Source organism: Octodon degus, unplaced genomic scaffold, assembly GCF_000260255.1.
Source record: "Octodon degus isolate 3935 unplaced genomic scaffold, OctDeg1.0 scaffold00096, whole genome shotgun sequence".
Lineage (NCBI taxonomy): Eukaryota > Metazoa > Chordata > Mammalia > Rodentia > Octodontidae > Octodon > Octodon degus.
The window spans coordinates 1,676,531-1,699,707 of record NW_004524672.1 but is presented as its reverse complement, the minus strand read 5'-3'; the positions used below and the strand labels follow the sequence as shown (position 1 = coordinate 1,699,707).

The following is a 23,177-nucleotide window of genomic DNA, read 5'->3' as shown; positions in this document are numbered from 1 at the left end:
CCATTGCTTGGCCAATGTGCTCTCTGTGAAAGCCTGAGAGAATGTTTTCTCTCCATGTGACTCTCCTTAGGCACACTCTACATCATCAATCACCTTCCTCTTTGGCCCCACAATCTCCTTGATCAGAAAATTTGAGACACTACTGAGTTACATGACATTACAGTACAAATTCTCATATGTCCTGAGTCTTAACTGACCTTGGAAGGCTATGGCCAAAATGTTGGCTTTCCTTGTGGCCCTCCTTTTTCTCTAATTTTGGCCTGCAAACTTAGGTTGTTAACCCTCCAGAAGGGAAGTTTATTGTTATTACCATACAACCTAGGCTGTTAAGCTTAGCCTCCCTATCTGTCTGAATATCAAACATCTTAGGCCTAACATGGAACAGGTATGTTTCATCAATTATTGATATGTTGAGCTTTAAGTCCCCACAGAATATGATGAAAAAAACATTTAAAAATTAGAATATATTTTAAAAATAGGCATAAAGAATTATATACTTCTTATGTTTACACATAGGTTCAAAAATTTAACCATATACAACCTTGGAGCAGGACAGTGCCACAACATTCTTTTTTCTGTCTCTTGCCTTCATTCACCACCCCCTTCTTTTTGAACAATCATCTACCTGAGAGACAGCATGGCAGCAATTGACATGTCATGACAGGCAGCCCATATTCAGAAGACCAGAATGACAAAAAAAAAAAAACAAAAACCCAAAACACTATGGTGGAAGGAACCTAAAAGACAAATGAAGGAGAAAAAGCAGCCCATTCTTAAATATTTCCCTCTTAAAATTTTGGTCCTAGATATGAAAAAGAACTGAAGTCAAAAACCAAGTCAGTCCCAGTGGCCAAATTGTGCAGGGGACATTTGCTAATGGACGGGCCTCTTTCAAAGAACACACATGCTTCAGAACCAAACAGGAGCTCTTAGTAAGCAAGGAGTGTGAGCATGTGAGACTTAGAGCGCACATAAGGGGGCCTTACAGGTCAGCCAGGCTAGGATGGACGGGAGCGTCTGCATGCAGCTCCTAGGGAAGGAAGTGATACAGTTGCTAGACTGAAAGCTGGAGCTAGCTGGCTGGCTCGGGATCGCTAGCATCCAGTCTCCTCGCAAGGGCCAGGTTTGTGCTCCAAAAGCCACACTTGCCCATGCCGGAGAAGCAGTGCCATGCTCACAAAATCCAGGCTCCATTCTCAACTTTCCTTGAGTACAAGTCTCTTCTTCCCAGGAAGAAAGGTTAAGGACTTTGTCAAAGAATCTCTCCTCCTTGCTAATCCTTTTAGACCTGATAGTCAGAAAAAAGAGAGAGGGACCTATTTTTGATGAAGGAAGAGATTTTGGATGTGCATTTTAAAGATGTCTAGAATTAATTTATAAAACCATAGCTAAAGGTACCATGGGCCAACCACGAATAAAGTGTTATTCCAGAGGCTTTGCTTTTGGCAGGGGTGCCTAAGGTTGAACAAACTTCTGTGAAGTATCATCATGTCCCTGTCACAGATGGCAAAACTACATGACTCTGAGAAGCTAAGTCATTTTCCCACAGTCTCTTACTTAATAAATTGAATTTCCATGTTGACAGGGACTGTCTAATTCCAATGTAAAATCCCTATTGTAGAATAAAAATATGTATCTCTCTATGTTCAACCCAAAAAATATTTAAATAACAGATTTCATCTGGGACACTCAGCATTTTCCTGAGCCATGCATACAATGGGCCTTGGCACAGGGCCTACAGGGTCTCCCTATGTAGATTGGACTCATAGCGATTCTCCTGCCTCCCAAGTGATGGGATTACAGGTACGTGCCAGCACACCCAGTCTCAATTGTCATCTCATTGCACCCCGGGGGCAGGGCCAGCACAGCATGCCAGGGATTGAACCCTGGCCCCTGTGCTGTGCCTAAACAGGCGCTTTAGTTCACTGAGCTCTCTGGCTGGCCCTACTCTTTACATTTTGGGTCAAAAGTTTGTTTTTGTCCTGAAGATTAGCTCACGTAGCTAAGGTAGGGAAGAGTAAAAATAGATTTTCCCTTGGTAGCAACAGGTAGGGTTTGATTGTCAGCCAAAAGGAAATTCTTTAATTCTTTTCCTGCTTCAGTTGTCTTTCTGCCAACATAAGTAAGCAAGATCCAAGCCAATTTCAAGTGCCAGTGGAAAACACGAGGTAGTCAAAAAATATGTTGAATGTTTCAATTTTAAAAACTCAATGCAGTAAAGGATATATGGCCAAGAACGAAGGGCTAAGTGTGTTCAAAGTGGAGTGCTTTGTCTTTTACTATAATACATTTTTTATTTAAACAATCAACCTATTTTTGCATATCCTTCATTGATCAACCTTTTACAGTAATTTTTGTCAAATAAAAACATTATGGTGTATCTTCATTCACTTCATTCATCAGATTTAGCACCATGTGATTCGGACTCTTCCACAAGGTCAAAACAACTGTGAAAGGTGATTTTTTTTTTTTTTTTTTTTTTTTTTTGTGGAACCAGCGGTTGAATTCAGGTCCTCGCTTATTCTACTGATCCATCTCCCTGATCCCAAAAGGTGAACATTTTGAACCAGTTCAGGACATTGAGACAGCCATGACAACACAACAAATGACATTAAAAAAAAGGCTCCCAGATCTTTACAACATGGCAAGACAATAGGATAAATGTGCTTGACTCAAGGAGGGTATTTTGAGTGTGACTGATGACAATTCTACTATAATAGATTTTTTTTTTTTTACTTAAAAGTTCAACATATTTTTATCATGCCTCACAAATAATCAGTTACAGAGAATGGCTTTAGAGGGTGTGAGAAAGATGATGGACCCTGGCTGGGTTTGGGGCCACCAGCCAGGCAGGGACCCCCTGTCCTCCCAAATCAAAGGGTTTATCTCTTCAATGAGTTTATCTCAAATTAGAAATTTTCAGAAAATCTAGAAAAAAAGCTATTTTCACTCATCAAATCGGCAAATTGTACATCATTTTTAAAGGTCTTCTTTTTAGTTACATAAGTGGAAGGAGGTTGCCCTATCACAATCCTTTTGAAGGGCTCATGCCTGCAGATTACTAAAGCTTCCCCAACTCTACTACCCCAACACTGATGATACCTAACGTTCCACCTTAGATGACACTTAGCTTAAGTGTTAATCTTCTCTCTGGGGTAGGTTTTCTTGTTTAGGCAAATGCCCTGGCACTAGTACATAACTTCACATACTTCTGGGAAAATAATTAGCTTACCAGACATGTTTTTTCCCACTCCAGAAATACTGAGTTCATGGAAGCATTCAGAGGGAAGAGTGCCCACCCTCGACCACTACATAGCACTGAGCCAAAAAAAGTAGTGTAAGTTTTGCTGACCTCTTCTGACCTGGGTTATTTTCCAATCCACCCAATTTGCCAGGGAATCATAAAATTCATGAAGTTTGCTGGTTCTAAGAAACCATTTTCCTGTGATCGTAGAACCATTAGTGGAACCACTGGAAGTTACAATCCCTTTTCCCCAAGAATAAGATCTGTAAACAGCCATGCCTGTGAAAGTCACCACATTTGATTTGAGAGTGTTGGTAAATTTTCCAAAGCACAAGTTAAAATCAGATAACACACGGATATTACAACAGGGAAGTATGGGGCCAGAGAGAAGTGCTTTTTTCAAAGTCATACAATTAGTTTGTGGCAAGACAAAGATGAGAACTGAAGCTTTCACACGGGCACAAAAAGAAACACCTCTCAGCAAATTCCCATCCATCAAACATTTCTGCAAAGGAAAATAGGAGGGTTGGTCTATGCAGGAAAAAACCTTCGTTCAGTTCAGCCAAACTGATTTCGTTTTTTAACCAATGGAACCAACCAGATTTGGAGCCTTTTTTTTTTTTTTTTTTTTTTCATATATAAGGCATAGCACTCTCATGGGACTAGAATACTTGGTGTGGAGTTGGAATGAGATGTGAGACTAAATAAAAATTTTGAATTTAAACTGGAAGCATGCAACTGATGATAGCATAATTTATGTGTATTGGCTGTTTTACACACATCATTACATTTCCTATGTATGTCTGTGTGCATGTGTGCATTTAAGTGGGATGGGGTGTGTCTGTGTGTGTATGAGCAGGGGGATATGCAAGAGGGTGTGTGTGTGTGTGTGTGTGTGTGTGTGTTTGGCTTTGGCCTTCAGTGGAAAGCAAGTAGGAAACATGTTGTTAACTCCATGGAAAAAACACCTTCATTATTGAACATCAACAGGTTAGCATGAGACAGCAAGGAGCACTTCCTCCCTGGCTTAATGAGATGGCTGGGTGCTTCTGACAACTAGTGTCACAACGTGTATCAGGGTTGGTGGGTGTGGGTGTTCCACTTTCCACGTCTTTCTATAATTAAGGACATGAGTAGAAACCCCGCTTAGCACCTGGGCAATGTGGACAAGCCTCAACCACACCTTAGCCCGCTCTTTAAGCTGTTACCATGGTATCTGCAGACTTCTGGGGTGGAGAATTACACAAGGACCATATAGGTGGTTCCCCAACTAGTAGCAGCCAACTGCTCCCAGCAGGAGCTGTAGATGTTACCGGGGTTCCAATTATGTGAACAGAAAAGACTTTTGAACTCCAAGGTAAAATGTTGGTGACCTCCATGTCTTGAATGTAGGTGATAAAAACACGGAGTTGGATGGGATAACAAACAAAGTAGTGCATCCAGCGCAGATGCTGCGATCTTGCGCTCTCCGCCCTCTTAGGAAGTGCTCCGAGGGCAGGGGTTGTCTACTGCCCCTTTGCTCTGCTTCTCTTCACTCCAGCTTTCTGCCCCCATTTTGCTGCTGTTTCCTTTCCATGCCACTCCTGCCTCCCATTCCCGGGAGACAGCTCTCCAAGCAAGCCATCAGGATGTGACTTTGTGTCATCGTACCAACTGCACACTCTGCATCCCAGGCCCAGGAGAGGGCTCCACAGCTGGCTAGATGAGGGACAGCTCAGCACGTCTGGAACTCGGGCTCATCAACCTCACATGAATTTGATTTTAAAACGAAGTCATTTTAAATGGAAGCAGAACTGAAACCCACTTCTCTTATCTATAAAAGAAGTAATCCAGACAGGTTGAAACCTGAGATCACTTCCAGAACTAATATGCAAACTTCAAAGAGCAGGGCCTTACTCTCTGCCAAACCTGGCACCTAGCTCATAGTAGTTCTTCCATAATACTGAGGGTGTGATGAGTGTGTATTGAGATCTTACGATAAAAATACCAAGGAATTACCTTTGCATTTTACCTAATGACTCAGATTAGAGCAATAATTCATTTTTTAAATCCAATAATTCTCCAATATTTTATTGCTTCTTCATAGGTTGCCAGATACTGTTATCCTGGCCAAAATCCACAGTCCTGGTGGCACCTGTTTCTATTCTTAGCACTTGAGCAGAAATTAGAAAAAAAGAACGAAGAAGAAACTCTGGTTGATTTTCTCCACTTTTCATTGAGGTCTCTTCCTTCTGGATCTCAAAATCCACATTACACTTTGTTTGGAGGTGCAAGAAAGCTCAACCTCTATCTGGAAAAGATACCTTGAACTTAATTCTAGATTTTGTTTGTTTTGTTTTAAATCCAGAGAAATTGAGCCATTAACAAAAATGTATCGTCCGAGCCCCATTCAACCCATCTCTATTTGACTAATTATAAAATAGTTACAGTTACGTTAGTGTTTATAGATTAAACAATTTTAAATTAATTAATTAACTAGTTTTTGCAGTGCTGGGGGGTTGAACCTGGTACTTTCTCACTGAGCCCTGTCCCCAACCCTTTTTATTTTTAAATGTTAAGACAGGCCTCGCTAGATCCTTAAGTTTCCAGGGCTGGGCTCAAACTTGCAGTCCTCTTTCCTCATTAAACCGCTTTAAAGAAGTCATCCTGACACTTCAGGGATCAACTGCATAAAGATTAGTACATGACCATGAACCCTATCCAACAGTGCTTTAACCATGGCAGCAGAGTTCCAACATATGCCAAGACAACTTTTTTAGATTTAGGAGAATTTGAGAAGCATGGGGCTGGAGAGATGGCTCAGTGGTCTAAAGCACCTACTTAGAACAAGCTTAGCAAAGCACAGGGACCGCGGTTCAATCCCCCAGCACCACATGCCAGCCAGCCCCGCCCCCAGGTGGACTGAGCTGGCCACACACACACACACACACACACACACGCATAAATAAATAAATAAAATTAAAAAAAAAAATTGAGAAGCCCAAGGCAAGAGATCTTGTCTTGACCCCAATTCTCTGTCTTGAAAAAATATTTATACTAATGGCCAACAAATATTTTCTACAAAGAACCAGATAGCAAATGTTTTACTTTTCAGGCCATTGGGTCTTTCTTGTAGTTACTCAACTTTGTTATTGAATACCATAGGCAATATGCAAATTAATGAACTCAGTCATGTTCAAATAACACTTTATAAAAACAAGCAGCAGACTGGATTTGGCCTGTAGGCTGTAGGTGGCCAGCCCATGGTTTTTAGATTGTGGAGTGTAAGATTAATGTAAGAATTCACTGAAATTCTCACATAACCTTTTTTGTAATTTTGAATATTTTATAGAATCATGATAATGCTATAAGATGTGCATGATGCAAATGTACCCGATGCCTTAATTTCCATGCCATTCTTCATAAGTTTAGACTAATTTTACTGGGCTTAGATTTATAGACTGAGTTTAGAATAGTGAGGAATGCCAACTATCTTATTTCTTCTTTTATATTGTTATGAGGAAAATTTGGTCCTTGGCATTGAGACCAAAGGAGGGGGAGCTGATAAGATATTGCCTAAGAAACTCCAATAATATACTCCCCCAAAGTTGGATGTAGGACACCCTGAATGTGTGTGTTCTGGGAACAAATACGTGGCTAATATAGTTTCATGTGGGCATCATCATGGGATGCTAACTAAATCTATTAGACATGCTCTTGTAATGAGCATGCATCAGAAGGGGGACCCCGTACCATGGTGAAGCCTCAGCAGTTCTCTCACGTGAAGAGAGGCCAGGCCTCTAATTCAGAATATGCTCAGGCATCTGCCTTCCTGTTTTCCTTTTTGCCCATCTTGATGATATTTCTAGTCACCGGTATCCCTGAGCAAGAATACCAGAAGTTCTGGCATATAGAAGTGCTTGCTGCAGGTAATATGCAAAACCCAAAGCTCTCAAACACATTTGGTGGGATTTCATGTGGCTTTCGCACTTAACCCACCCTACAGGAAAAAATAATGTACAGGTGAAAGGCTGGGCCTAGACTAGTACAGGTGAAAGGCTGGGCCTAGACTAGTTTCTTGTTATTTTGTTTTAAAAATAGGTGAATCGGGGCCGGGGAGATAGCTCAGTAGAATAAGTGCTTGTCTGGCAAGCACAAGGACCTGAGTTCAACCCCCGGTTCCACCAAAAACAAAGCAAAACAAAACAAAAATAGGTGAATCTATGATTTGTCTAGAAACATTCTTGAACTCTCTCCATCTGTTTCTTTCTCTTCAGATCAGGCTTTTGTCCTTTCCCTTATCAACTAAGTTAGTTTATGGACTTGTAGCTTTAAGCGACTTGGAATATGCTGGGCTAGAAGGAAAGAAGCATAAATATGCCTAGAAAGTACAGATCTGGATAAGCTTAGGTAACTTCGTGCTCTGAAGTTGCTGTCTTCTTGAAAGTAAAACATTTAAATTAATTTTTTTCCTTGTCTCCTTTCTTGCCTTTATATCCAGGGACCTGTAACATATATAAAGAGCTTAGGAAGTTGCAAAAAGAAGAAAACCTGGAGATATCATTCAGCAACTACAGAGCACACACGGTGTTAGACACAGAGACAAATGTGAGACTAAAAAAACAGTGTGGAGGGAGAAAGCAAGCTGGCCAGAGAGTAGTGCCCCAGGAGACCCCAGAAGACTCCCAGGAGAAGCTGTAGCAGATGACCTGAGGACTGGGGAAGGCCATGGGAGATGCCACAGAAGGCTGAAGGCTGAACTCAAAGGATCTGGAGTCGCCAGCAGATGAACGCCTCTGCGGGAAAGATGAACAAAGATGAGAAGGAGAATGAGTCTTCAGAGAGGGGAGAGAGGGCAGGAAAAAGGGAAACCAGTGGCTTTCTTCCTGATTTGAGTAGAGACTGCGAGGCTCTGAGGGTAGCATCATTGAAAAGCTGTCCCCTAGATGGCCACTTGAACTTGTGTGGCTTAAGATGTGCACCCTGCCACCCAAAGAGGAGAACCATGGCATTCGGTGAGCCCAACTTGGGCCCCTTAGTTTCTGAGAGTGAGAGAGGTGAGGAAAGGAGAGAGAAAGACAATTAAAAGAGCAGACGATCTCCTTTTATCTAGGTTGTACCCAAGGATGTAATTTTTAGAGACCGCCTTCAGGCGTCATCCTGAGGCCAACCAAGTGCCTCCACTGTCTCCGGGCTAGTTCTTCCATTCTAGCAGTGTGAGAAAACTTTTGCCGGAGACACCTGATCAGTTTGTCCTTACTCGTGTCTCGCTGGTGAACCAGTTTACTTCCATCTGACTCAGGAATGGGGTGTGCTAACCTTCGGGGAGACATCCTAGAGAGCAGTCCCAGACACCTCTTCCCATTTCTGATGAGAGAACAAGCATTTCCTATTTGTGGTGCACTTATATGTACCCATTTTCTAGGGACTTGGGAGCCTCTGACTGCTGACAAAAAGCCCAAAACTGCTGGAAAGACAGAGATGGAGAGACACAGAGAAGCAGAGACAGGAAGAGAGAGAAAAGCGACAGGAAAAAATATGGAGAGAACAAAGGAACAAGAGAAGAAAGAGAAAGGAAGAAGGTAGAGAGAGTGAGAGAGTAGGAGAGAGAGAATAGAGTGAGAAAAGGAAACAGGGAAGCTAGGCACAGGGGCAAGTGGTTCAGGAAGCACGGAGAGCTTTCTGCTGGGCTTGCTGATGTGCCCCTGCACCAGCCAAGAAGTATGACCAGACAGGTCCAAAAGGCCCTCAGGGTGGAGGTAAAGAACCTTGGCTCACCCCACCCATGGGACAGGTGACAGGAGTACTGACTTCCGTCACAGAAAAGGAATTTTCAGGGCACACGAGGCATAAAGGGATTTATCAGGCAGAACTGTAAAAGCACACGCTCAAAGAAATAATGTGGGCCCTTCAGAGAAAGGAACCCCACACGCAATTTCAAAAGGGATAAAGTAATGCTGGCTTTGCAATACTAGTAGAAGGAAGAGACCAGTGGCTTTTTGTTTTTTGTTTTTGTTTTTTTTTTTAATGTGAATGAAAGTGAATAAAGCAAAGGTCAAGCAATAATTCAAACATTTATTAAGTCATGGTGTGCGCTGCTTCCAAATAATGAAAAAAATCATTAGAGTGCCGGGCAGACGGAAGATCCCTTGAGCCTGGGCACCAAATAAGGATGGGAAAGCCAGTCTTTCTGCTTTCAGTGGAGCATCTTGCTCATTTAAAATACAAACTTAATCTTGAATCTGTTTCAAAAATTCCAGTAACTTGAGTTAGCCTTCACAACATCGAATGCATCAGTCATCTTCTATTTTAACTTGGTTAAGTAAAAAAATTTCAAAGAAGCATGTGTGTGGAGGGGAGGGGGTCTTAGATTTTTCTATATTGACAACATGATTATTTTTTTAAAAAAATTGTAGGTGTTGCTGTTTCTTCAAGTGGTGAAAGGACCCAAAATCTCCATTTGGGAAAAAATCAGGATTTCCCAAACTTGCCTCCCACAAGTAAGTTGCTGAAAAAAACATTTCTAGTCTGCTCTAGGGAATTAGTATTTCTAATAAGCAGCTGTAATAATCAGGCAAGTTTGGGCAGCACTTCCCAGCAGTGGTTCTCAGATCTGACCCAGCTATAATCTGACCTGACCCTGCTATAATCTCCCAGGAAACAAGAAAATCAACAACTGATGGGCAAGCCCCACCCCCACACCACTTAAGCCGGCATTTCTAGGGTTGGCCTGGCCATCAACACTTTTTAAAAACTGTCCAAATGATGCAACACGTGGCCAGGGGTGAGCATGCCTTTGCCTTGCGACCACGACATTAGCAGACAGGGACCAGCAGCCCTGGCTCTGGGAGCTGGTTAGCAATGCAGGCTCTCAGTCCTGGCCCCCAACCGCAGAACTGCAATCTGCATTTCAACAGGGAAACTATGTGCACATTCAAGATCCACAGGTTGTTCTGAGGCATGTGAACAGAACATCCGTCCTGCAATGGAGAGGACAGATCCCCACCCACCACCCCTCCTTTCTCCCTTGGTACCACAACCTGCAAAAGCAGCTTAAAATCTTCTCAGATGCCTTTTTCTCTACATACTTGGCCATTGAGGACAACTGAAAAGGGATAGGGTGAGGCAAATCTGACCCAAAAATCAGTTAGGAAAGTATGTTAAATAATACATACTTCTCATACCCAACTAAATACCCAGCTTCTATTTCCCATCCCATCATCAAAGACAGTAAGGATCACTAGCAGTCACATCTGTGAATTCATTCAGACAGTTTTCTTTAATTAACAATGAAGACACTACAGTTCTAAGTACCAGACAGAACCAGGGGGCAAAAATGAAAATAAGCACAACACTATAAAGAAAACTTGGAAAAGTGAAACACTTCTAAATGAAAACTATAAACCTGGCCTGGTACCCATTACATATATACATAGTACGTATGTTATACACATATATACAGTAAATGTTTTGGTAGCAATACAGACCATGCGTTGGTCTCTTGTACACAGATGAAGTAGCACCATGAGCAGCTCCACCATCTTCAGATGATAAACCAAACTGCACACACAGTAACTGAAAATAAACACGTAATTCATTTGGCCTACCCTGTAGCCAAGATGTATAAGGAAAGTAGTTTGCAAGAAAAAAAAAACATTGTTCTGGGAACTACACTCTCAGGCCAATGGCGACGTTCTACAATGAAAAGAGAAATGCACTAATGGTGTCCGCACAGATACGGACATGTTTTCCTGTGTAGTAAATTCATCCTACTATATGGCATTGGAATTAACACTGGGGAAAAGAAAAGCGTAAGCAATGAGGGATTTAAATGCCAGGTGAATGGTACAAGGCTAAGATAAGACACCAGGTCTCTCGGTGTATACACCACAAATGCCAACGACAAGCTAAGAAAGGAAGACAATGCTCCATCTAAGTCATACATTTTCTAATCATATTAGCTAATTATATGCTGCTTATGAATAACAAATCTTTTAAGAGTAGGGCCAAGGACCTTCAACTGCACTCAAGCCTCCCCCCCCCGCCCAGTATCTCATCTGATGCTCTGATTCCAAGCATACCGGACATACTCCCTGACCCATGCATCCTGCAGCGACACTCAGGAGACAGATTTATAGAGCTATGTATGAAAGGACCTTGAAAATCTCAGCTTGGCTTTAGAAATGGCTAAAGGCACCAGCATGAAACCCTGAATGGTTTGCTGACTGCTCTCTGTATCAAGCATACAGCCTGCGTGGAGGCCTTTGTTTCAGTACAGGCAAGGTCTGACTGCCACACGCTTCTAGAAGAGCATGCCTCTCCCTTCAAATTCCCATAGCCCACATACAGAATTCGGCATCAGCCCCAACATTCACCCTGTCCTGGGAACACCAATCCCCATCAGTCGCTGCAAAGACATCACTGTGCACCTGGCTTTTACCCACTCTCCTTTGTGTGCCTTCCAAGGGGTCCTTTGCACTGTTTCAGTCAAGTCTTCCCTTCTCCATCTCAGGCTTCGGAGCCTGCCTGGGTGATGAACTGACCTACGGAGCTCTGTAAGAGCAGCGTGATTCCAGATATATGCTCACTGTCCCCGGTGTGATAGCCCTTCACAGCCCTAGTACTTTTCATGGTTCTTACTGTCAGTGGGGTATAAGCCTCTTCCTCCACCTTCCAATCACCTGTAGTAAAGAAAACGGAAGTTTCCTACTGCATGGCATACTGCACTCAGGATGCAAGAATGAATAAAACAGGGCTTTGGGACCATAAAATGCAGTCTCTTACAGTATAGCAAAATTGTTTTATAGTACTGTGTCTCACATGGAAAGAAGTGCTAGAAAAGGCAAAGAAATAGTTTTTTAAAAAAAACTGTGCTTCTGGCTAGATGATTCTGAGTAGATTTTATTTTATTTGCTATCCATTAGATTAGTCAGGAAAGTCCCTGACCTTTGAAAGTTAGCAAGAAATAGCCAGAAACACAACATCGGTACTGATTTGTCCTTATTGACCCAGGTGGTTGATCATTAATGGATTCTCCTTACTCCCAGCTGGTCCTCAGGCCATGATTTTGCCCAGAATGAAGATATCATCAAAGCCATGAAGCATTTGTTCTTTTCACAAAGGAGAATTTTTTAAACGCTGCCTAAGTCTCTAAGAAAGAATTCTGTAAAAGGTGGGTCTCATAAAGAAAAAGCCACTAACTTCTAGGTTGACCAGAGGTCACTAAAAGCCCCACTAATGTATGCTGTTGGAGGGTCTACAAATACTTTGAAATAGATAAAAGCCAACTCTCTCTGCAATAGGAACCAAACACACTGAGTTAGCAGCTGATGTGTTCCAAGTAAATGGTTCAAGTAGCCAGAGCATGTGTTTGGGGCTGGAGTATCAGCAACTTCCAGTTTTAAATCAGTAAAGTTTGCTACTGCCAACTAACCCAGCTAGAGTACCTCTAGAAGCAGCTTAAATAAGATCTACCTTTATGATTATTTTACTCAACAAAATGTTAAGCAGAGAATAATGAAGAGACGGATTTTCCAGTCTGTTCATTTTTGTTTTCACCCAAAGGGTGTTGATAATTCTGCATGCAGAGGTGTGTTGGCAATACATATTCAAAGTCTGGGTTCCTTGAGAAATGATAACCTGCTTTATAGGGAAATGAATGGCGCTTTCCCTCTTTACTTCAGTCCCCAAAAGAAAAGAGCAGGACAGCTTGCATTCTTACGCTAGCAAGAGTGTGAATCAGAATACTTCAAAACTTAAAAATTAGTTTGGCTAAGAAAGACTTTTTTACAAAGGAGAAAAATTTGAAAAAAAAATAACATTCATATCAGATGGTCAAAACTGACGGTGTTCTGTACTAATAGGAAATGATGTAATTCAGCCAGTTCCTAGAAAACAATGGATTTGTAGGGCTACAGACCTATTTTGGAAGCTGATGAGCATGCAAATGATTAAAATCCGCAACAATGAACATTGTACAACAGTCCGTGAGGTACATGCCATCTGATTAAATAAGCAGTAACACGGGTCTTAGTGGCATGGAGGTTCCGCTTATCTCCACTCCCTTTGGAGCAGAGTGGGGCTCCCCAGCTAGCAAGTCAGGACTGCAGCCACTGTAGTGCGCTCCAATCCCAGCCCCTTTCTTGTAGCCCCACTTGGAGCTCAACCACTTCCAGATAGCAAAATACTGCTCCTCTCAACAGCAGGGCTCGCAATGCCTGACAGAGAGTTCACTGACTCCAAGGGAGTCTGATATCTACATTGATTCATGAACCTCTAAGAGGCTTCCCAGCAAAAGGCTTTAAAATTTTGCAGGCAATGTCTTTCAGTGTGGTCACTGCCATTTCTGTTTTACAAGGAAAAATTCCACGATCCGTATACTTTCTAAACAAGAGTTAACAGTTGCACTGCTAGTTCGATGTTTCAATAGCAGGTCATTATGATTTTATGTGCTCTCTGTACAGTGTCTTATTAACTAATCACTAATAGGCCAGTACCCACCAGGGGAAATGGGCCAGTTACATTCAGTTACATAATCTAACACTGGAAATTCTCGGAATACATGAGATAAGGGTCTTAAAGACACTAACATATAGCCTTGGTTGTCATTACTTTTTTGAAAAAAAAAAGTTTTTTTTCTGGAAATTTAATATCTGTTTAGCAAGTATTCACTTGTCTTAAACTCCTTCTCTCAATAATGCAGGAAATGAAATATCATAACGTGTGCACAGAAAATAAATGGTGGGAATGGAGCAGGGAGTTTATAGAAGTTGGGGAGGGGAGGGGAGAGAAGAAAAGCTCAACATATCTAGTTTATTATGAATAGAAAGACATTTCCAGAATTTACAAACACCCACATTGTTCATTCCAAAGAGAGCTTTTGATTTGACGGGATCACCCAGGTCGCCTTCTCTTTACAACATATACAATGGAAGACTTCGATTTCCTTTTCTTCCATTCAATAGCTAATTTTCAGCTGACACTTGAAAATACCCCAGTAGAATATATCCTTCTTCAATTTAATTAACGTGGCCTATTGGCTTACAGGAAAAAAAAATACAAAATTAAGATTAATTCTTGTAAGGAACTCAGCTCAACATCAAGTTTATATTACAACAGATAGTACCAGCAAATGTAACTGTACAATTGAGAATCATCTATGGCACTATGATTCTTATTATATTATTTTTCTGAATTACAATCTTAAAATGAGGATTATACCCTATTCTACTCTTTGCGGCCTTGTTCTAAGCATCTGCTCCACCCTTTACAACAGAACATTGTATACCTCAGTTCCACATCCAAAAAAAAGATGTGCTTTAAGAAATGTTACTTTTCCATTTAAAAAATTACACAGATAAATCAAAACCTATGTTAAATATTTAATACTCTCTCCACCCAATGTGAACAGTATTGTATGAAATAATTTACAACGATGCTTTGTCAAACACAGTTTCAGCAGCAGATGAAACGCATCTTGTGAATGCAGTGCGAGGAGGAAGCCCATTCTCTCACGGCATGATGGTGGGCACATCAGCTCGCTGTGGCCGGCCATGTCCATAAGGGTCACGCTGAAGTTCAAGCCGATGCATTCTTTTGGTGTCACAGTGCTTTTTTTTTTTTTTTTTTTTTTGCTTGGCACACTGTAGAATGTGCAGTTCAGTCAACGAACTCCTGAGGATTATATAAAGTAAACAAACTGAAATGGACGCATCGTACCATCTACTGAGGAGGAAGATCTGAGGTCCTGGGTGTGAAGCATGAAATAGTCTGGGTACCCACGAGTGAAAGGAGGATCTGCTGAGGTCATTTAGGTCTTCATTCTGAAAAGGAGAAGGAAAGAGAAACCATCACCATCTCAACGTGCATGGCCAGGCACAAGTTGGGAAGTTCTCCTTGGAAAGGAGGCGGAGCACTACCAGATAAATTGAAATTACAGGCACAAACAGTGCTATGTACCTAAATAAAATCAGCAACCTCTATTTAACATTTTTTCTTTCAAAATGCAAGCATCTGAAGCAATTACACACTAAAAGTAGCCAATATGAAATCAAGAAACAAATTGATGTGATCTGGACATTTTAGAGGTTTAGAAACCAAACAGAAATATCCAATTATTTGGTGTGACAACTGAAGCAAAAGAGATCTGTTACAGTAATTGTGTAAACCTGCCGCAAAATGTGGTGAGCAGGTTACCCCAGATAGGCTGTGCTCGGTCTCTTTTGAGCTGAAAGCCAACGGCAAATGTTAGCATTTGAGGCTGTAGAGCTTAACATTACAAAATCTGAAATCAATTTTTAATGTGACATTGCGTGACATGAAAATTTCAGATGCAAAAAGAGATGCAAGCAAAGCAGACTTCATTAATCATTAAATAAGAAAAGAAAAGGATTCGGATTTAGGTCTAACAGAAACAACTAATTCAGGCACAGGCACAGGAGTCCCTCGCTACAATCCAAGACAGCCCTCAAAGAGTATTAACCATAATTCTCCCTCAGGGTGAAGCCTCTTTTCAACCTCATAAAGTATCGCCTGCCTTCAAGCATTACATGAAATGTTCCTTCAAAAGTTCATATTTTCATGCATTCAAGAGTTATCTATTACATATCGATACTTATGGAGTGCTTTGAACAGCACACCACACAAACTAAGTAATCATAAATACTTGTAGAGTGAAGATATGGTTGTATTAAGTACAATGGAGGATTCACAGTTAAATTCTTCTATAGGGCTTTCCTTCTAGCAATTCTACAAAGGCAGGGAAGCTCACTGCGTACATAGACAGAATGCAAACTAGACAAGGGAATTTCCATACATGCACTAGGGGATAAAACTTTAGATGCATGCAGGATGGGAAGAATACTTCCAGCTAAGAATATAAAACAAGTACCTTACTGATGCACTGGGCTTGGATTACAAGAAAAAGAGTAACATGGGGACAGGGAAACCGGAGTTGTGGTGTTGTTGCTTTGTATCTCCAGATTTTAGTGCAAGGCCTGCCACATTGCAATAAATGTGAGAGGAACAAATGAAAGGGATGCAGCACCCTTGTCTCTGTAGATACTAGGCAGAGGGAGATAATGTAAGCCATTGACCAGTCAAAAGATGCCGCTTCCCAGGATAGCAAGGTAGTTAAAGCAGGGCAAAAGAAGTTAAGTCCACAGATCAAGGTTGGGTTGATGGGGAAGAGTCTTGATAGATGAGCCAAAAGGTCTTTATCTAATTATAGGGACAACAAGGACTTGCTCTGAGATATGATCAAGGTCCATGTCAGCTACAAGGACAGCAGCAGCTTCTAATACAACTGTAAGTGTTGACCAACGTAACTTTTTTTCTCTCTCCTCCTTTTCAATGAGGCAAGTCTGGGTTTGATCCACCAGCATTCATGATTTACGTATTGTAATGGCTTTCTGATGAGTGGAAGTTTACCAAATGAAGACTAGTTTTATGAGGAGGTTTCTGTTTCTTTTAAAATATTAACTATGCCTCTAAAGGGCAGGTAAACAGACTATTATTTTACTTACTAATAAAATCTTGGCATAGAGCTCCCAGTGCAAAAATCAACAAACAAGCCAGGTAGAGTAGTGCATGCCTATAATCCCATCGCTCTGGGGGCTGAGGCAGTTAAGATCACAAATTTCAGGCTCAGCCTGGGCAGCTTAGTGAGACTTTGTCTCAGAATAAAGAAAATTAAAAAGGGTTGGGGATATAACTCAGTGGGAAGGCTCTGGGTTTGGTTCCTTGTACTGCAAAAGAGAGCGACCACACACACACACACATACACACACATACACACACACACACACACACACACACACACACACAGCATTCCAGGCTGATCCCTTTAATTGCCAGAGAAACAGATTTCCTTCCTGAAGTCTCTAGGAGTGAAAGCCCATCCTTCCTGGGTAACTCCCCATTCAAGGAGTTCCAGGGCTCTCCTCCTTTTCTTCCCAGTTTTTCCCAAACTAGTAGGGGGAAGGTTTCTACCAGAAGATCGACACATGACTTGTGCACAATGTGATAGCTCTGGGGCTAAAGCTAGGCAAAAAGGCTGTGCCATACTAAAGGGCTTTCACAAACAAAGAAAGTTCCAGATGTAAAATGGAGGGAAAGCAAAAGGCACACAGTATGTTTTTCATTTTCTATCTGAATCTCATCCAGAAGGCTGCATGAACAGCTCAGGACGAGAACAAACTGTACCCAATTTTATCAGTACATGTGCCAACCTGCATGGACGCTCGGGGCAGAGATTGGGGGCCCTTCGAAGAGTGAAGAAAATCTGGCCTCTCTGGAGGCTGAAATCTACTGCTCTTGGCTACTAGGAATCCACCAGTGTTCTCTAGACTATGTTCAAAGAACACAAAATCAAAGGACTTCTCAATCTCATCATATACCTTCCACCTAAACTCTTAGCCTACCACTCTTAAAAGCCCTTTATCATAAATGGTAGTCAACATTTGTCTCAGACACAAATGCTACTTACTGGTTTTTCAGAGACTTAGGAACATATAAACAAGAGAAAGAAAGAGGTGAAGTATGAGGCAATGCTCACAGGAGAAGTGGGAACGCAGGCCTGAAACAATTTAAAGGGAAACATATGAATTTCCCGTCTGCATGTGTGTGTCCATACATCAAGTACAGCTACAGCATAATGACACGGGTTTGAACAGACACCCCAGTGAAATCCATTCTTGTAGCAGCCACCTTAGGACTGCCCGCTCATTCCAATCCTGCAGCCATTGTCTGCAGCATTTTCGGAATGCCTTCTCAAGTTCCCACTCCTTCTTTGTAACTGCCTTGGGCATATTCTTTTGAATGGTCTCTATAGGAGCCAGCCTGAGCCCTTGGAGAGCATATTTGATCTTTGCAGACAGCCTAAAAGCTTTGAGAGCCAAATATGGTGAATAAAGGAGCTGATTAAGCAGGGTAATGGTTCCCAGTGAGGTATTATCTAATGCAAAAGAGTTCCGAAACTGAAGTTCCAAAAACATAGTTGTTCGTGACAGTTACTCTGATGAAGTAGTTGGAAAGGAAATCTAATGACTTTCTAAACAGAGCCCAAAATATGTTTTATGGGAATTAAGTTCATCTCCCCATATCCTGCCTCCACATGCTTGCAATCTAGACAGGCTGAGCTTGAATAAAGCAATGCATTTGAACAAAAGCTAATGTCTGTATACGCATACTTCTGTCATTTAGAAATATGTTTAAGGAAAACACTAGCTTCCTGCAATTATTCAATCCAATAAATATCTATAAGTGACAAGTACAAATGCAATAACAAACAGCATAATATACCCCCAAAAAAGATGATACAAACATATATGCATTCAACACATTTTATATATACCACTTCAACTGATAGACACCAACCACAGGGACCAAATATTGCTATAGCGATTCACAAATACAGAAGCTCATTTGTAACACAAATAAAGAAGCTAAAAAAGCAAAATATCTCCTTAAAAGAAGACACTGTGCAAATATCAAGTGGTGATGTGCCACAATTCATTCTCTTCTAGTTATATCTTTGGGGAATAACTCCTGAACCCAGAAATATGATGCACCTGTCACAAGATTTGCTAGCAGGAAATTACATTTTGACAAAATTTCATCACCACATCAGTATCTACTGTACCTGTCTGTGTGTGTCTTCTTGTAAGATAAAACCCACCTAATCCCATTGCCAGTAATGAAAAATGTAATTTTTAAGGCATTATCAAATAAGTCAACACTTGGGCAAAGCTACTTGAGACTCATGGATTGTTACATTATTGCATCCAGTAGGGATTTACATCTTCTGGACTCTACCTACTTAAACTATGCTTACCAGAGCTGAAAAACAAACAAGTCATTTGCTTCCTTCCACACAGTCTCGGCCTACTGAGAGTTCCATCTGTGATAGCCAAAAAGATATAGGTACAGGGGAAGGATCTGTATTGTTTCGGCAACGTATGTTTTTAGTCAGAACCATTGGCATGTGTTTTTATCTTGTATTTTCATGTTTTGCAACTTGCCAAGTTGTTGAATCAACTCCAACATCATAGTAAATATCTGATTAGAGCATTACTAGCAGTTTTTACTCTTACTAAAAAGCAATACAATATTATAAAATTGCTTTGCTATTGTCATATACTAAAATGTAGCCAGAAAGAAACCCTTCCAAAATCCAATTGTGTTTTAAAAAACACAATTGTAATGATGGCTTTTCTTCTATGGAAATCATTGTTTGAAATCTTATACTGTAAATTCAGCTAGAAAAATTCATATAAATAAAATTCTTCCACTTAAATGTATCAAAGTAACTTATTTCTTTCATTTCACTTAAATAGTTGTTGAGTTTTTTTTTTTTTTAAATTATATCTTCAGTATAATACAGACCGTGTACAAAATACTGGGAAATACAAAGAACAAATAAGCATCATTTGTAATTCCTGCCACCCAAGGAAAACCACTATCTACCTGTGGTTCTAATTTCATTATTTACTTGAAGGGTTTGGACTTTTACAAGTCTGTACTTAATGTCAAAAATGTTTGAGTAGGAGAGGAAAATAATACCCAAAGCATAATCAGATCTTTCTCCTTCTTAAAAATCTGTGATGAAAAACTCTTCAAAATGTTAATTCCATTTTTAAGCCTTACTAGTATTCCATCCTTTTCTTATGTTCTCAATTCAATTATTTACAAATAATTGGAAAGTAAAAGAAGCCTCTGGCTTCCTGCATATGATTTTCAAAAGCCTAAGTCTTTTATTTTTTATTTATTTATTTATTTATTTATTTTTTATTTATTTGAGAGAGAGAGAGGGAGAGGTGTGTGTGTGGCCAGCTCAGCCCACCAGGGGGCGGGACTGGCTGGCATGTGGTGCTGGGGGATTGAACCGCGGTCCCTGATGCTTTGCCAAGCTTGTTCTAAGTAGGTGCTTTAGACCACTGAGCCATCTCTCCAGCCCCTCAAAAGCCTAAGTCTTTATGGGATGGTACACATTTTTGAAAGAACACACACAAGGAGAGATTTATCTCAGAGGAGAAGAAGGTTCCCTTCAACCGAGAAGAGAGGTGTCCCATTACCAAGCTGGAGGCATGGGGCAGCCCAGAGAATGGAGCCATACCTGGCAAGACTTTGGCAATGGCACCTACGGGGTCTCTGTTCTGTCTTCTCAGATCTAGTCATTTCCCCTTTCACACTATTGCATCCATCTAGTAGCCACCATAATTCATTTCTTCAACTACTTCCCTGATGCCCCTGCAGTTAATGCACGGTACTACTAATTTAAATTGATTATGTTTTTCACAAGTTGGCATATTAATAGTGCCTGATTCAATATCACAGAAGTACTCCATTTTTAAGCATTTCTAAATCCTTAAATGGCAATCCCCCAGTAAGTTGTTACAAAACAAAACAATATATCAATTCCAAGTACTCTCTTGTTCTGGAAACAGAGGAGTATTCCTAATTCTAATATTCATGCTATAAATCTCAGGTGAATAAAAGAGACCACTGATTTACTTGATAAACTAGGAAATCCTGATTAAAGTAACTTTGGGGCTTAGACCCTGGGCTCTGTCACCTGCATTTGATGACAGCATCAAGAGACAATCTAATATTATCAGTCAATTGAATTAGCTATGACAATCACCCACTTAAAAAGAAAAGCTAAGTCTAGTGACCTTCAAAAGTCTGGGACAGAGGAAGAACTGTTCTTTAAAAGGTAAGCTGGGGAGTGCGGGGACAAGTTTGGGCTCCAGAAAAAGACCAAAACTAAATGGTGAAAAAAAGCCTTTAGGTCATCACCATCAAAATCAACAAATAAGTAGAGACTAAAGTTAGAGGTGAGACCAAGACGCTTGCTACTTGATGTTAAAAGGAGAAAGCCTTTTGAGCTAAAGAAAGGATATCAATTCCTTTTAAAACCTCAGGATTGGGCTGGAAAGATTGGGTTTCGTGGCCTTCAGTGGCAAAGGGCAACTGACTGATGAAGCCAGGCTTTCTCACAGAGCTGCTGAAATAGCACTCTCGCCGGGTACGAGTCACACGGAAGAGCTCTGGTGAGAATAACACAGTTGCCGGCCAGACCTTCGTGTGCGCGGGGTTGCCAAGGAAGAAAACTCAGGGAGAGACGCCAACATGTGAGAGGCCATCTCGCTCCACTTCCCCTTTTGTCTCAGTGAAAGCCCTTCTGGCAGGGCTGGTGATTCCAGAAGACCACCAATGAAGAAAGGCACATGGATTATGAAAAGGCAGGAAGATCGGGAGTGACCGAGGAGACCAGCATCAAGCTTCTCAAAGCTGGCCGTGGTCTCCTGGGCTGAATGCTTTCAGAACTGCGGATTTCTCCTAGGCCTGCTACAAAGGCAGAAGGGAGATCTGGAAATGTTTCAAGACAGGGATGAGAAGGTAAATTCGACCAACAATATATAGTTCCCAGTCATTAAAGTAGTCCATCAATGATATATTTAGGAAATCCAAAAACACATTCAGAAATCTTTTAACTAATTGCAGAATATCCACTGCACTTACTTCCCTTTCTTTTATATCAACAAAAAAGATGCTGATAAAAGATACGGTTCACGCCATAAAAGCCCCCCCATATAAACAAAAAAGTCCATATTTGTACCAATATTATAATATGCCCCATATAGATGACAAGAATCAAGGTACAAAGACTCAGGGGAAAACATCCCTCTACATTTCAATAACTAGGAGACAGGAAGCTTTAATTTTAAAAGAGTTCAACCAAAATAAACCTGTTAAAAGAAAAACACACAAAAGTGACACAATAGAGTCTTCCTACCTGAATAAGACAGTCAGAAAAGTCAGTCCTTTTCCACGTATTGGAGGGTATTTTTGCAGTACATCTCCCTTACAGGGATTACTTTCCAGGTCTGAGGCTTATATTCCATTAACACTTCACCTTTTGGTTTGGGGTTTTGTTTGGTTTGTAATGGTCAAAACACAGGACACGAGTTTTATAGGTCTGGCTTTGAAACAAAACAGTAGAGCTACATTACAACACAGCTTCATTTACAATGTAGTGTAGGAAGAGTAAAAAGTGCTTGCAACACTGTGGCTGTAATTAAGACAAAAGGGAATCAGGCAAGGCTACACTGCTGCCTTTATGTTGCTCTCTTAAACAATAAAGAGATGTCTCATCATGACCCGTCTCCCTGGAGTCAAAATGCTACAAGAAAGTGAGTGCCTGACTGTCCATCTGAGTAACCATCCAGCTACTCAATTGTTTCGCAGCCTCCTTCAGTTTTTCCAAAACAGTGCACACACCAGGCCCAGAGCAGACGTTCGCACAGACGGCCCTGGTCTGCAGAGAACTGAGGTAAGCATCATTAACGCCGCTGACATCACTTTTGGCAGCTGGAGAAATAGGAAAACCTGTGTTTAATCTATTTCCTACTCACCACAGGATTTAGCCGGAGTCCCTGATAACATGGACTGTGGTTGGCTTTATGGAAGAATTTGGTAATGCAAGAAACATCTCCTGAACTGAACAAGCATATTTAAGGGGAACCACAAAGTACTTCAGCAGTGCCACCCTGGTCCCCTTCCCATAGGTTGCTCTAGGTCATTAAACTGTCCTAGGAGAGGAGAAGGCCATGCCCACACAAGTCCTCTGCTCAAGCTCAGTAGAAGTCTGGCCCCATGCCACACACCTAGCTAACATCCCAAGTAACTATCCTTTAAGTCAAAAATGAAGAAGTTTTAGCCTTTGTCTTCCTCCTTGCTTTAAGAATACCAGAAGAAAAAAAAGGGCTGGCTAAATAGCTCAGTGGATTAAAGGTCAGGGGGTTCAATCCCCAGGCCTGCTGTGCTGGCGCCACCCCTGGAGCGCACTGAGACAGCAATTAAAACTGGGCATGGTGGCGGCGCCTGTAATCCCAGCTGTTGGGCGGCTGTGAACAGGCAGATCACTATGAGTCTGATCTAGTAGTGAGACCCT

The 23,177-nt window shown here is 41.2% G+C and overlaps 1 protein-coding gene and 1 pseudogene across 1 annotated transcript in view; one reads left to right on the top strand and one right to left on the bottom strand.

Moving 5' to 3' along the window:
* The window catches only part of LOC101585480, a 97,045-nt pseudogene that overhangs the window by 70,619 nt on the left and 3,249 nt on the right, over window positions 1–23,177 (top strand).
* Window positions 10,471–23,177, bottom strand: part of Irs1 (insulin receptor substrate 1) — a 61,756-nt gene continuing 49,049 nt past the window's right edge. Inside the window, exon 2 of the mRNA XM_004638150.2 lies at window positions 10,471–15,045. The gene's annotated coding sequence lies outside the window, so the exon portion shown is untranslated. The remainder of the gene's footprint in view (window positions 15,046–23,177) is intronic.